This window comes from Primulina tabacum, chromosome 6, assembly GCF_025594145.1.
Source record: "Primulina tabacum isolate GXHZ01 chromosome 6, ASM2559414v2, whole genome shotgun sequence".
NCBI lineage: Eukaryota > Viridiplantae > Streptophyta > Magnoliopsida > Lamiales > Gesneriaceae > Primulina > Primulina tabacum.
In genome coordinates, this window is record NC_134555.1 from 8389697 (window position 1) to 8400225 (window position 10529).

Below are 10529 nucleotides of genomic sequence, written 5' to 3' on the forward strand. Positions count from 1 at the left end.
TTTTTATGTACTCGTATGATAATGTTTTATCATGTGTTATATTTTTACATATGCATTGTATTGTATTTTTTTTTATAAATGTATTGTTAGTAATTTTATTTCATTGCATATTTTTTTGAAATTCAAATATGAAAAATGCTATGAACAAAGCTGAAGTTTGAATACCTGATAGTGGTACAACGCACACTATCCTCCGAGATAAAAGATATTTCTTGGAACTAAAACCAACAAAAACAATGGTGAATACAATATCAGGTCCTGTAGACTTGATTAAAGGTTGTGAGAAAGCACAATTTTTGTTACCTAATAATACAAAATTTTGGATCAATGATGCTTTGTATTCACCACAATCGAAAAGAAATTTGTTGAGTTTTAATGATATATATTCTCATGGGTATGATACTCAAACAATGAATGAAGGAAATGAGAAATATATGTGCCTTATCACATATAAATCAGGAAAGAAATATGTGATTGAAAAACTATCAATGCTCCCTACTAGATTGCATTATACACATATAAGTCCCATTGAATCAAATATGGTAGTTGATAATTCTTCAATATTAACGAATTGGCATGATCGATTAGGACATCCTGGTTCAACAGTGATGCGAAGAATTATGGAAAATACACATGGTCATCCGCTGAAAGACCAGAAGATCTTTCAGAATAATAAGTTTCAATGTAAAACATGTTCTCTTGGAAAACTTATTATATGACCATCACCAGCCAAAATCCAAACTGAATCACCAATGTTTCTTGAACGTATTCAGGGTGATATTTTTGGACCAATTCATCCACCATGTAGACCATTTAGATATTTTATGGTATTGATTGATGCCTCCAGCAGATGGTCACATGTATGTTATTGTCAACTCGAAATGTTGCATTTGCAAGATTACTTGCTCAAATAATAAAATTGAGGAATCAATTTCCCGATTTACAATCAAGAAAATTAGATTTGATAATGTTGGTGAATTTACTTCCCAGACTTTCAATGATTATTGTATGTCTATGAGAATCACTGTTGAGCATCCTATTGCTCATGTGCATACACAGAATGGATTGGCTGAATAATTGATTAAACGTCTACACCTGATTGCTAGACCAATGATTATGAAAACAAAGCTACCTATTTCTATATGGGGACATGCAATTTTACATGTTGCTTCATTAATTCGCATCAGACCAAGTGCATATCATAAATTCGATATCTTGAATGTATGATGTATGTGCCTATTGCACCACCTCAACGAAAGAAAATGGGACCCCAAAGAAAGATTGGAATTTATATCGGTTATGATAGTCCATCAATTCGATATCTTGAACCTCAGACAGGCGACGTGTTCACAGCACGTTTTGCTGATTGTCATTTTAATGAGGAAATCATCTCAATGTTAGGTGGAGACAAAAAACATACCGAAAAGCAAATTACATGGTATGTATCATCATTGTTACATCTTGATCCAAGAACAAAACAATGTGAAAAAGATGTACAGCAATATGTGCACTTGCAAAGAATAGCAAATCAAATACCAGATGCATTTACAAATGCAAAAGGGTAACTAAATCATATATACATGCTGTAAATGCTCCTGCTCGAATTGAAATTCCAAATAAACAAATTGAAAAAACTCATGGTGTCGTAAAATGCCTGAAGCGTGGAAGGCTAGTCGGTTCCAAAGATAAAAATCCTCGAAAAAAAAATTCATAGAGAAACATGATGATCACAAAATATAGAATGATGTTCCTGAACAAACACATGATGATCACAAAATAGAGAATGATGTTCTTGAAAAAACACATGATGATGAAAATGTTCTGTCAGAACCACAAACTGACGAGAACCGTGAAATCTCTATCAATTATATTAATATTGGAAAAATATGGAACCGAAAGATATAGAAGAAATTGATGATATATTTTCTTATAATGTGGCAATCGACATCATAAATGTTAATGAAGATCATGAACCAAAATCTTTTGGTGAATGTAATAATCGGCAGGATTGGATAAAATGGAAATATGTCATCCAGGTTGAATTGGATTCGCTAAATAAACGTAATGTTTTTGGACCTATAGTCCTTACACCTGAAGGTGTAAAACCTGTTGGATACAAATGGGTTTTTATTCGAAAGCGAAATGAGAAAAATAAAATTGTAAGATATAAAGCTCGACTTGTTACACAAGGTTTTTCTCAGAGACCTGGAATTGATTATGGAGAAACGTATTCTCCCGTGATGGATGCAATTACGTTTTGGTATTTGATTAGATTGGCGGAATCTGAAAATTTAGAAATGCGTCTTATGGATGTTGTTACAGCTTACTTATATGGATCACTTGATAGTAATATATATATGAAAATCCCTGAAGGATTTAAGATGCCTGAAGCACAAAGTTCAAAACACAGAGAATGTTATTCCGTGAAATTACAAAGATCATTATATGGGTTAAAGCATTCCGGCCGAATGGGGTATAATCGGCTAAGTGATAACTTGATGAAAAAGTGATATGTAAATAATTCAATATGCCCTTGTGTTTTCATTAAGAAAACAACATCCGGATGCGTAGTTATTGCTGTATATGTTGATGATTTAAACATCATTGGAACGAATAAAGAAATTTAAGAAGTTGTGTCATACTTGAAGGAAGAATTTGAAATGAAGGATCTTGAAAAAACCAAGTATTGTATGGGTTTACAAATTGAACAAAAAGAATGTGGAATATTTGTTCACCAGAAAAATTATACAGGAAAGATCCTTAAACGTTTTAATATGGATAAATCAAATCCTTTAAGTACTCCAATGGTTGTTAGATCATTAAACATAGAAAAAGATCCATTCCGTCCATGTGAAGATGATGAAGATATTCTTGGTCCAAAAGTACCATATCTAAATGCTATCGGTGCCTTTATGTATCTTACAAATTGTACAAGGCCTGATATATATTTTGCCATAAATTTGTTGGCAAGATTTAGCACATATCCAACAAAGAGACACTGGAACGGAATTAAACATATATTCCGTTATCTACGAGGAACGACAGACTTGGGACTTTTGTATTCAAAAGATGATAATCCAAGTATAATTGGTTATGCCGATGCTGGATACTTATATGATCCACACAAGGCACGTTCTCAAACTGGATATATATTTAGTCGTGGAGGCACTGCAATTTCTTGGCGTTCACAGAAACAAACACTCGTAACAACTTCATCAAATCATGCCGAGATTATTGCACTACATGAAGCAAGTCGTGAATGTGTGTGGTTAAAATCAATGACCCAACATATCCAAATCTCATGCGGATTATCATTCGACGAGAAGCATGTGATACTATATGAAGATAATGCTACATGTGTTGCTCAAATGAAAGAAGGATACATAAAAAGCGACAGAACTAAACATATTCCTCCTAAGTTCTTCGCATTCACCAAGGAGCTTGAGAAGAATAAATATATTGATGTTCGTCACATTCAATCAAGTGAAAACTCATCAGATCTCTTCACAAAGGCACTTTCTACGACAATATTCAGAAAGCACATATATAATATTGGGATGTGCAATCTACGAAATTTGTGAAGATTTGTTCGTGTCAACATGAGGGGGAGTTTACGTGACTGCACTCTTTTTCCCTTACTATGGTTTTTATCCCAATGAGTTTTTTCTAGTAAGGTTTTTAACGAGGCAGTACAAAAACACGTAAATAAGACATCATCGTATCATGATCATCATCACAAGGGGGGGTGTTGAAAATAAAAGATTTGAATGTTGAAAAAATAATAGTTGAATATTTGAATGTTGAAAATAAGAGTTGTAAAAACTGGAAATTTTTGTGTGATGATGTAGGTAATGATGTATTTTATTTTTTGGATTATTATCAAAGAAATTCTATAAATAGCCTCACCATTTGTGAAGAAATTCACAATTGAGTTGAGAGAGAAAAATTTTATAAAGTGTGTAGTTTGGTAAATTTTGAGAGTTTGAGTATATATATATATATATAATTTGGGACCTTTCCGGGGTCGGGACTTGTGAGAACCGATTTTTTTTCCATATGATTGAACAATTGTAAGGAAATTTAAGAGTAGAGGATATTCTTTTTGGGATTATTGTATTAGAATAAGATGTATATATATATATTGGAAAATGTTTTTGGGAAATCCTTATGGTCAAGATGTAAATTCATGCAATTGTACAAGCACATTTTCGAATTTTAGGTAGGAGATATTGCAAGATTTGGGAGATATCATGCAAGGTTTAGAAGGATGATTACATGGACCTTGCAAAATTCGAAATTTCCACTAGATATTTGCCTTAATTTTGATGGTGCTTAATTGTCGAATTTATGCAACTTAAGCTATAAGCATGAAGCAAATCTTCCCCTCCCATTGCACCCAATTTTCGAGCGAATCAAGGGTAGTTAATTAGGAATTTAGGAGCTGAATTTAGAAGCAAATCAGCAGCCATGAAAAGGGATGGTTGGAGTCAAACTTGGGGAGATTTGGTACAAATTTGGGCATGATTTGAGCTCCCTTATTAGCCTTATTCTCTTCCCCTATAAATAGTTCACCAATCCCTAGCATTTTCTACCCCTCAAACTCGAAAATCCTTGCTGAAAGTTTAAATTCCAGCAGCTCCTCCCTAGCCGAAATACTGCAAAAAAATCATCCCGAGGTTAGGCTAAAAATCGAGCCGAAGTGCCGCCCGAGTGAAGAGCGAGAAGCAACTCAATTCCCGAAGCCAAACACCTATGTTTTTAGCATCAATATACAATGTAAGTGGGCTGTTTTAAATGCTTAAGATTTCGGTTTTATGCATATGAAATTTTCGGTTTTTTCATGTTCCGTTTTTAAAAGTTCGGTTGAGAACCGTCTCCCGTCTATACGATTTTATGAAATTTTGGTACGTTTATGTTTGGCACTGTGAGGATTCCCTGAAAATGGGTGGAATTCCAACATATGGCCCTCAACGGTGGGATAGAACCGTTTTATGGCCTCGTCCCCTTAGAGGATTAATACTTATGAACTGACATCAGTAAACCTTTAAAGGTGAAAAATCGCAGTGTTGTTATGTTACGGATACGAAGTTACGATTATGAAAAACATGTTGTATTTATATGTATGTTTCGAAAATGCTATAAAATTGTTATGTTGTGTTCAATATCCCCCATTTACTGAGTATTCTCAAATACTCACCCCCCTTACAACCTATCCCAGAGAAATCCGAAGAAGAACTCGAGGAAGAAGAGTCCGAACAATTCTGGGGATGGTGATGATTCAAGATTCTAGATAAAGTTTAAGTTTATTATTATTATGCAGTTTACGTTTCCGCATTTATTTCTGTCGTTTAGTGATTTTGGTTGTAAAAGACAATGTTTCCTTTGGATTGAAATTATGATATATAAACTGATTCGGTTTATACTGTGCTACGAAAGGCTTGTTGTTTCAATTGTGTGATTGTTAAATAACGCCGGTGTCAATCCCGAATTTCGGGGCGTGACAGGACCTGGGGAGTTGGCCTCCTTGGTCTCATAGAAGTTTCGGTCGTAAATTTGGAACCTTTCCTGGGCCAGGGCCTGGGGAGTTGGCCTCCTTGGTCTCATAGAAGTTTTGGTCGTTTGTGTGTCTATATATATATATATATATATATATATATATATATATATATATATTTATATTCATATATATATATAATTGCATTTTGTTCTGTATGTAGGTTTTTTTTTTACGATTTTGATTATCTATGTTATTAATTTATGTTTTAATCGTGTATATTTCAATTTTGGCAATGTTAATTTTTTAATTGGGAGTATTGATATAACACTATACACGTTAGCTCTGTGCATTTAAGCCACATGAGCATCACGTTGGAAAATATTAAAATTGTCAAAAATCGAAATATACATGACTGAAATTGAAATTCGACAACGTATATTATCACTATCATAAAAAGACAAATATCTAAGAATAAAAACGCAAATTTCACAATGAATACATATCATTTAAATATATATTCAAGATTTATTCTTTATATTTTTTCCTTTTTTTATAAGTCTATATTTGTTGACTTCATGCATGTGCTATGTATGCTTAGCTTAATCGATGGCAATAAGTTCATTGAGGTATGTATATATATTGTTGTAGCTATGGATGAGTCATAAGTCGGTTTAAAATATTAAATTCAAATTTAAAACATTAGACTAATGAAATTTATTTTTGAAAATATCGTTTCAATCAATTTTTTTTAAATAATAAAATAAAAACAATCAAAATATAACCAAATCAAATCATATATATAACAAATAATATTTCCGTCTGCTCAATTTTATTTAATTTCTTCGTGTTTAAATTTACGAATAGAAATCAAACTAATATAATTTGAAGGAAAAATATAATTTCCTAATTTAATTTATTTCTCTAATATTATATTTTCCTTTTAGATTTGATTGCGTATAATATTGAATGAGATTTTGTCTTTCTAGATAATAAGATAATTATGCAAATATTATCATGATATGATATCAATGTTCAAAAGGAGTTTGTTCCTAATTAAACTCTTATTTTTCTTGTGTAATATGTTTTATTATGGAGATAAACTATAGGAGAGATGAACTCTATAAATAAGAGAAACAAGGACATTGTTGGTGGGGGCTCTTGGATTGATCATTCACGCACTTTGCACGACACAAACCTTTCAGAGAAAATTAATTCACAATATCGTTGCTGATCGAAGAAGTGTTGATATCGCATGTAGCCTTGAGTGTTGCAGACATCCACAAACAACATCAGTGACGAAATTGGCTGAAGATCGTTTTCGTTGCTCCAACTTCGGCTTCACGTTTTTGTTGCTTTCTTGAATAAGTTTTATTCTGCTTATTTGTTTTTAGAAAGAATTTATTTTCTCAACGTGTTGAGAAAATTGATTTTAGTAATAATCACCATTGGTATTGTTTTCGTGTAAACTCATTGGTTTTTTATAGTAATTGTTTTTGCCTTGAGACATCGCGCGAATATTTATACTTGTGCAAATTAATCTTGTCCATCGTATTCATTTAAAGATGATTTGTATTAAAAACTTTAATATGCCGCTGCATGTTGCCTGAAATGTTGTAACATTTAGCAAAACACTTAATTCTGATAAAACACAAATTTACAATCTTATATTACTACTGTTATATCCATCTGTCAAGCAATATTCCTTACAAGTGGGATCAGAGCATACCCTTAATCTACTAAGTGTTGATTCTGGTATTCGTTTTGTTTGACAGAAATATTTAAATGGACACATAACTTGCAAACGCAACACTTCGACCACTAGTCCTAGACGGAACCACCTACAGCCTATGGAAGGTCAAAATCAGATATTACATAAAATCCATAGATGAACGGGCATGGCAGCGTGTCATCAATGGGTGGACTCCACAGATGAAGATAGATCAAGATGGTGATAGCTTGCCAAAATCGGAAACTGACTGGACTGCCGATGAAGTGCAAAGTTCGAATTACAACTCAGAGGCCTTAAATGCAATATTCACTTCAGTCGAACATGAACATGTTCAGTTTGATTACAAACTGTATTTCTGCTAAGGATGCATGAGATACTCTCCAAAGATATTGTGAAGGTTCCGAGAGTGTGCGACGAACTAGATTGAGGATGCTTACTTCCAAGTTAGAGAACATGAGGATGGAAGAATATGAGAATATACTGGATTATGATCATCGCCTACGGGTAATTGCTAATGAGGCGTTCAGTCTTTGGAACCCCATCTCTAATGAACGATTATTTAGCAAGGTTCTCCGTTCTTTGCCCGAAAGATTCAACGTAAAAATTTGTGCAATAGATGAGGCTAAGGACACGACTTAGATGACTTTGGAAGATCTGATCAGTTCACTTCACACCTTCGAAATGAACATGGACATTTAGAAGAAGGATAAGGGGAAGACGATTGCAATCCAAGTCTCGACTGACTCTTACAATGATCTTCTTCAAATATCCCAAGAGATTTGTGAGGATTCTTCCGTCACCTATATCACAAAGAAACATGGGCATTATTTGAAGAGAATCGGAGATAAGAAGAATGCTGGACAACCATCGAAGTTTCCCAGTCTACCAGCTCCTAAACCTCATGTCCAGCAACAGTTTCGACCAAGGAATGAAGGCAAGGGTCAATTTAATTCGAAGAAGTATGACTCGGTGCTATGTAGAGAATGCAATGGATTTGGTCACTATGCCAACTAGTGTGCTAACAGATTACGAAAGAACAAAGGCTATAATGTTTCTCTAAGCGATGAAGAATCTGATGAGGAGGAAAAATCCGATGATGTAGATAATCACACCTCCTTGACTGCAATGTTGACAGAAAAACGTTGGTTGCAAGTGAACCCTTTATGTGTTGCCCTAGGTGTTGCCACTCCTGGACGCAACACGTGCGCAAAATCAGTATGTTTAAAATCTACATCTTCTGGAAACTTGAGTGTAGATGATGATTTGGAAGCTGATTATGAAAAAATAACTCTTGAGAGTGTACATAAGCTTTATGAAGAGTTGAATGCTGATTAGACTAAAAGAAATAAGATTAACACAACTCTCGTGAAGGAGAACACTGAGCTGAAAACTATGGTAGCCAAACTTGAAGTAATCCTGAGTAAAAAAGACTTGGAACTTGGCGGGACCAAGGATGAGCTTCAAAAGGCGACAGGAACACTAACCAAGTTCAATTCGAGCACATCTAAGCTTGAATCCATACTTTTTATGGGAAGAGATGACAAGAAGGGCTTTGGTTTCAAAGACAGTGTGTTTGAAATTGGTGAATATTCAAAATCAAATTTCTTTAGGAAAATTTGATACATCCACACAGTCACAATTCACCTCGTCGATCAAAAATTCTCCACCAAAAAGACAACCTGCTGCACATGTTCCTAAGAAAAGAAAACGCGGGTATGTGTGTCATTACTATTTTAAGCCTGGACATATTATGCCCTACTGTTTTAAACTTAGGGAAGACTGCATAAATACAAAGACAAATTGGATGTTGCCCCGAATGAAACGTCCTGCCCTTTTTATTGCTTTAAAAGTATTAGAAATTTATTTTTTTTTTACACTCAATTTTCGGCCATGTACCTTTCTCACATGAAAATATTTTTATAAAATATTTTACCCTTTAAAATTAAACATTAACCAACTAGCATTTTAAAAACCAAGTGCAATAGTGATCAAATGAAATCGTCGCATATTTTACCAAACCTAAAAAGCAATAATTTGAAAAGAATAGTCCATACTAAACCTCTCAAAAATCTCTCAAATGCATAAATAAATAAACTTAAAAATCTTTAAATAAAATCATAAAGCATGAGTCAAAAGTCATAATGCGGAAAAAGTAGAAGCGCTGGTCCTCGGGTTGTGTGCGCCTTCAGTCCAGTCAAATCACCCGTCAAGTCCTCCCTCAAACTCACCTGCATCCATCACACCTAGTGAGTCTAAAGACCCTACACACAATAATCTTTATAACGAGTAATACGTAATACAGTCAACATATAACGGTGAAAAATACTTGTACTTAAAATATCGTTTTCATGAAGATGCATAATCATAAACATTTTCGTAAACATTTTCATGATGCATAAATGGCCTAACATGATCGAATAGAAATACGATCGTCGGGGCTCCCTCTGGGGCCTTCTCCCCTCACGATATTCTCATTCTTACCTCAAACCTCATAACCTCATATTCGTAATAATGGAAACACGATCGTCGGGCTCCCACTGGGACCATAACCCTCACGACGTCGCCATTATCAACGAATTAGTCACAATCACTTCACTTCCTCCAACATTTTTCATTCACATCACTTTATAAAAATCATGCATAACATAACATTTTGTTTTCGAAACCAAGCATGCAACATGTTTTTTAAATGTCTTCCTTAAATCATAAAAATCCCTTAGACATTTAAAAATCATAATTTAATCATGGATACATCATAAACATTTAAAAATAATCATAATATCATAAAAACAGCATTTAGGGCACTGCCATGACCTTTACTAATTTCCCGGTGTAAAAAGACCGTTTTACCCCTGGACTAAACATTTTACGTTTTCGACTTTTTCTTGATTTGATGACTCTAACATGTCCCAAATAAATATTTAAGCTTACGTGAATTTTTTCATAATTTTATTTGTCTTAAATGTTAGACTTTTAATTTAATCTTTAAATAAGACGTATTAACACGTTTTAATCTCGAATTAAACCAAACCTTAATATAAAATTCCCAAATTAAAAACTTAGACTTATAATAATTATTTAAGCTTAAATATAATTTTTTATAATTTTATAAAGCTTAAAACTAGGCGTTTCAATTAACTCGTTAATTAGCGTTTCGTGCGGCGATTAAATTCCGAATAAATCCAAAACTCGTTATTTTGATTCCAAATTTTTAACATAACCTTTTAATGATTTATTCTACCCTCCCAAGTCATTAGCCACCCCCGTGGACCCTCGGATCAATTTTTCCTTCTTTAATTTTCG